The following is a 6000-nucleotide window of genomic DNA, read 5'->3' on the forward strand; positions in this document are numbered from 1 at the left end:
CCTACCACAGGAGTGCTCATACCCTAGCACAGGGGTGCTCATACCCTAGCACACCTAGCACAGGAGTGCTCATACCCTAGCACAGGGGTGCTCATGCCCTAGCACAGGGGTGCTCATACCCTACCACAGGGGTGCTCACACCCTACCACAGGGGTGCTCATACCCTACCACAGGGGTGCTCATACCCTAGCACAGGGATGCTCATGCCCTAGCACAGGGGTGCTCATACCCTAGCACAGGGGTGCTCATACCCTAGCATAGGGGGCTCATACCCTACCACAGGGGTGCTCATACCCTAGCACACCTAGCACAGGAGTGCTCATACCCTAGCACAGGTGTGCTCATACCATAGCACAGGAGTGCTCATGCCCTAGCACAGGGGTGCTCATACCCTACCACAGGGGTGCTCATACCCTACCACAGGGGTGCTCATACCCTACCACAGGGGTGCTCATACCCTAGCACAGGGATGCTCATGCCCTAGCACAGGTATGTTCATGCCCTAGCACAGGGGTGCTCATACCCTAGCACAGGGGGCTCATACCCTACCACAGGGGTGCTCATACCCTACCACAGGGGTGATCATACCCTAGCACAGGGATGCTCATGCCCTAGCACAGGGGTGCTCATGCCCTACCACAGGGGTGCTCATGCCCTAGCACAGGGGTGCTCATACTCTAGCACAGGGGTGCTCATACCCTAGCACAGGGGTGATCATGCCCTAGCACAGGGGTGCTCATGCCCTAGCACAGGGGTGATCATGCCCTAGCACAGGGGTGCTCATACCCTACCACAGGGGTGCTCATACCCTACCACAGTGGTGCTCATACCCTACCACAGGGGTGCTCATACCCTAGCACAGGGATGCTCATGCCCTAGCACAGGGGTGATCATACCCTAGCACAGGGGTGCTCATACCCTAGCACAGGGGTGCTCATACCCTAGCACAGGGGGCTCATACCCTACCACAGGGGTGCTCATACCCTAGCACACCTAGCACAGGAGTGCTCATACCCTAGCACAGGTGTGCTCATACCATAGCACAGGAGTGCTCCTGCCCTAGCACAGGGGTGCTCATACCCTACCACAGGGGTGCTCATACCCTACCACAGGGGTGCTCATACCCTACCACAGGGGTGCTCATACCCTAGCACAGGGATGCTCATGCCCTAGCACAGGGATGCTCATGCCCTAGCACAGGGGTGCTCATACCCTAGCACAGGGGGCTCATACCCTACCACAGGGGTGCTCATACCCTACCACAGGGGTGATCATACCCTAGCACAGGGATGCTCATGCCCTAGCACAGAGGTGCTCATGCCCTACCACAGGGGTGCTCATGCCCTAGCACAGGGGTGCTCATACCCTACCACAGGGGTGCTCATACCCTACCACAGGGGTGCTCATACCCTACCACAGGGGTGATCATGCCCTAGCACAGGGGTGCTCATGCCCTAGCACAGGGGTGATCATGCCCTAGCACAGGGGTGCTCATACCCTACCACAGGGGTGCTCATACCCTACCACAGTGGTGCTCATACCCTACTACAGGGGTGATCATACCCTAGCACAGGGATGCTCATGCCCTAGCACAGGGGTGATCATACCCTAGCACAGGGGTGCTCATACCCTAGCACAGGAATGCTCATACCCTAGCAAAGGGGGCTCATACCCTACCACAGGGGTGCTCATATCCTAGCACAGGGGTGCTCATGCCCTAGCACAGGGGTGCTCATACCCTAGCACAGGGGTGCTCATGCCCTAGCACAGGGGTGCTCATACCCTAGCACAGGGGTGCTCATACCCTAGCACAGGGGTGCTCATACCCTACCACAGGGGTGCTCATACCCTAGCACAGGGGTGCTCATGCCCTAGCAAAGGGGGCTCATACCCTAGCACAGGGATTCTCATGCCCTAGCACAGGGGTGATCATACCCTAGCACAGGGGTGCTCATACCCTAGCACAGGGGGCTCATACCCTACCACAGGGGTGCTCATACCCTAGCACAGGGGTGCTCATGCCCTAGCACAGGGGTGCTCATACCCTAGCACAGGGGTGCTCATGCCCTAGCACAGGGGTGCTCATGCCCTACCACAGGGGTGCTCATACCCTAGCACAGAGGTGCTCATGCCCTAGCACAGGGGTGTTCATACCCTACCACAGGGGTGATCATACCCTAGCACAGGGATGCTCATGCCCTAGCACAGGGGTGATCATACCCTAGCACAGGGGTGCTCATACCCTAGCACAGGGGGCTCATACCCTACCACAGGGGTGCTCATACCCTAGCACAGGGGTGCTCATGCCCTAGCACAGGGGTGCTCATACCCTAGCACAGGGGTGCTCATACCCTACCACAGGGGTGCTCATACCCTACCACAGGGGTGCTCATGCCCTAGCACAGGGGGCTCATACCCTAGCACAGGGGTGCTCATACCCTAGCACAGGGATTCTCATGCCCTAGCACAGGGGTGATCATACCCTAGCACAGGGGTGCTCATACCCTAGCACAGGGGTGCTCATACCCTACCACAGGGGTGCTCATACCCTACCACAGGGGTGCTCATGCCCTAGCACAGGGGGCTCATACCCTACCACAGGGGTGATCATACCCTAGCACAGGGATGCTCATGCCCTAGCACAGGGGTGATCATACCCTAGCACAGGGGTGCTCATACCCTAGCACAGGGGTGCTCATACCCTAGCAAAGGGGGCTCATACCCTACCACAGGGGTGCTCATACCCTAGCACAGGGGTGCTCATGCCCTAGCACAGGGGTGCTCATACCCTAGCACAGGGGTGCTCATGCCCTAGCACAGGGGTGCTCATACCCTAGCACAGGGGTGCTCATACCCTAGCACAGGGGTGCTCATACCCTACCACAGGGGTGCTCATACCCTAGCACAGGGGTGCTCATGCCCTAGCAAAGGGGGCTCATACCCTAGCACAGGGATTCTCATGCCCTAGCACAGGGGTGATCATACCCTAGCACAGGGGTGCTCATACCCTAGCACAGGGGGCTCATACCCTACCACAGGGGTGCTCATACCCTAGCACAGGGGTGCTCATGCCCTAGCACAGGGGTGCTCATACCCTAGCACAGGGGTGCTCATGCCCTAGCACAGGGGTGCTCATGCCCTACCACAGGGGTGCTCATACCCTAGCACAGAGGTGCTCATGCCCTAGCACAGGGGTGTTCATACCCTACCACAGGGGTGATCATACCCTAGCACAGGGATGCTCATGCCCTAGCACAGGGGTGATCATACCCTAGCACAGGGGTGCTCATACCCTAGCACAGGGGGCTCATACCCTACCACAGGGGTGCTCATACCCTAGCACAGGGGTGCTCATGCCCTAGCACAGGGGTGCTCATACCCTAGCACAGGGGTGCTCATACCCTACCACAGGGGTGCTCATACCCTACCACAGGGGTGCTCATGCCCTAGCACAGGGGGCTCATACCCTAGCACAGGGGTGCTCATACCCTAGCACAGGGATTCTCATGCCCTAGCACAGGGGTGATCATACCCTAGCACAGGGGTGCTCATACCCTAGCACAGGGGGCTCATACCCTACCACAGGGGTGCTCATACCCTAGCACAGGGGTGCTCATGCCCTAGCACAGGGGTGCTCATACCCTAGCACAGGGGTGCTCATGCCCTAGCACAGGGGTGCTCATGCCCTACCACAGGGGTGCTCATACCCTAGCACAGAGGTGCTCATGCCCTAGCACAGGGGTGTTCATACCCTACCACAGGGGTGATCATACCCTAGCACAGGGATGCTCATGCCCTAGCACAGGGGTGATCATACCCTAGCACAGGGGTGCTCATACCCTAGCACAGGGGGCTCATACCCTACCACAGGGGTGCTCATACCCTAGCACAGGGGTGATCATGCCCTAGCACAGGGGTGCTCATACCCTAGCACAGAGGTGCTCATGCCCTAGCACAGGGGTGCTCATGCCCTACCACAGGGGTGCTCATACCCTAGCACAGGGGTGCTCATGCCCTAGCACAGGGGTGCTCATGCCCTAGCACAGGAGTGCTCATGCCCTAGCACAGGGGTGCTCATGCCCTAGCACAGGGGTGCTCATGCCCTACCACAGGGGTGATCATGCCCTAGCACAGGGGTGCTCATGCCCTAGCTCAGGGGTGCTCATACCCTAGCACAGGGGTGCTCATGCCCTAGCACAGAGGTGATCACGCCCTAGCACAGCGGAGCTCACGCCCTAGCACAGGGGTGCTCATGCCCTAGCACAGGGGTGATCATACTCTAGCACAGGGGTGCTCATACCCTAGCACAGGGGTGCTCATGCCCTAGCACAGGGGTGCTCATACCCTACCACAGGGGTGATCATGCCCTAGCACAGGGGTGCTCATGCCCTACCACAGGGGTGATCATGCCCTAGCACAGGGGTGCTCATGCCCTAGCTCAGGGGTGCTCATGCCCTACCACAGGGGTGCTCATACCCTAGCACAGGGGTGCTCATGCCCTAGCACAGGGGTGATCATGCCCTAGCACAGGGGTGCTCATGCCCTAGCACAGGGGTGATCATGCCCTAGCACAGGGGTGCTCATACCCTAGCACAGGGGTGCTCATACCCTAGCACAGGGGTGCTCATGCCCTAGCACAGGGGTGCTCATACCCTAGCACAGAGGTGCTCATGCCCTAGCACAGGGGTGCTCATGCCCTACCACAGGGGTGCTCATACCCTAGCACAGGGGTGCTCATACCCTAGCACAGGGGTGCTCATGCCCTAGCACAGGAGTGCTCATGCCCTAGCACAGGGGTGCTCATGCCCTACCACAGGGGTGATCATGCCCTAGCACAGGGGTGCTCATGCCCTAGCACAGGGGTGCTCATGCCCTAGCTCAGGGGTGCTCATACCCTAGCACAGGGGTGCTTATGCCCTAGCACAGGGGTGATCACGCCCTAGCACAGCGGAGCTCACGCCTTAGCACAGGGGTGCTCATGCCCTAGCACAAGGGTGCTCATGCCCTAGCTCAGGGGTGCTCATACCCTAGCACAGGGGTGATCATGCCCTAGCACAGGGGTGCTCATACCCTACCACAGGGGTGATCATGCCCTAGCACAGGGGTGCTCATGCCCTAGCACAGGGGTGCTCATGCCCTAGCTCAGGGGTGCTCATACCCTAGCACAGGGGTGATCATGCCCTAGCACAGGGGTGCTCATACCCTACCACAGGGGTGATCATGCCCTAGCACAGGGGTGCTCATGCCCTAGCACAGGGGTGCTCATGCCCTAGCACAGGGGTGCTCATGCCCTAGCACAGGGGTGATCATACCCTAGCACAGGGGTGCTCATACCCTAGCACAGGGGTGCTCATGCCCTAGCACAGGGGTGCTCATGCCCTAGCACAGGAGTGCTCATACCCTACCACAGGGGTGCTCATACCCTACCACAGGGGTGCTCATACCCTAGCACAGGGGTGCTCATACCCTACCACAGGGGTGCTCATACCCTACCACAGTGGTGCTCATACCCTACCACAGGGGTGCTCATACCCTAGCACAGGGATGCTCATGCCCTAGCACAGGGGTGATCATACCCTAGCACAGGGGTGCTCATACCCTAGCACAGGGGTGCTCATACCCTAGCACAGGGGGCTCATACCCTACCACAGGGGTGCTCATACCCTAGCACACCTAGCACAGGAGTGCTCATACCCTAGCACAGGTGTGCTCATACCATAGCACAGGAGTGCTCATGCCCTAGCACAGGGGTGCTCATACCCTACCACAGGGGTGCTCATACCCTACCACAGGGGTGCTCATACCCTACCACAGGGGTGCTCATACCCTAGCACAGGGATGCTCATGCCCTAGCACAGGGATGCTCATGCCCTAGCACAGGGGTGCTCATACCCTAGCACAGGGGGCTCATACCCTACCACAGGGGTGCTCATACCCTACCACAGGGGTGATCATACCCTAGCACAGGGATGCTCATGCCCTAGCACAGGGGTGCTCATG

The sequence above is a fragment of the Leptodactylus fuscus genome, chromosome 8 (assembly GCF_031893055.1).
Source record: "Leptodactylus fuscus isolate aLepFus1 chromosome 8, aLepFus1.hap2, whole genome shotgun sequence".
Lineage (NCBI taxonomy): Eukaryota > Metazoa > Chordata > Amphibia > Anura > Leptodactylidae > Leptodactylus > Leptodactylus fuscus.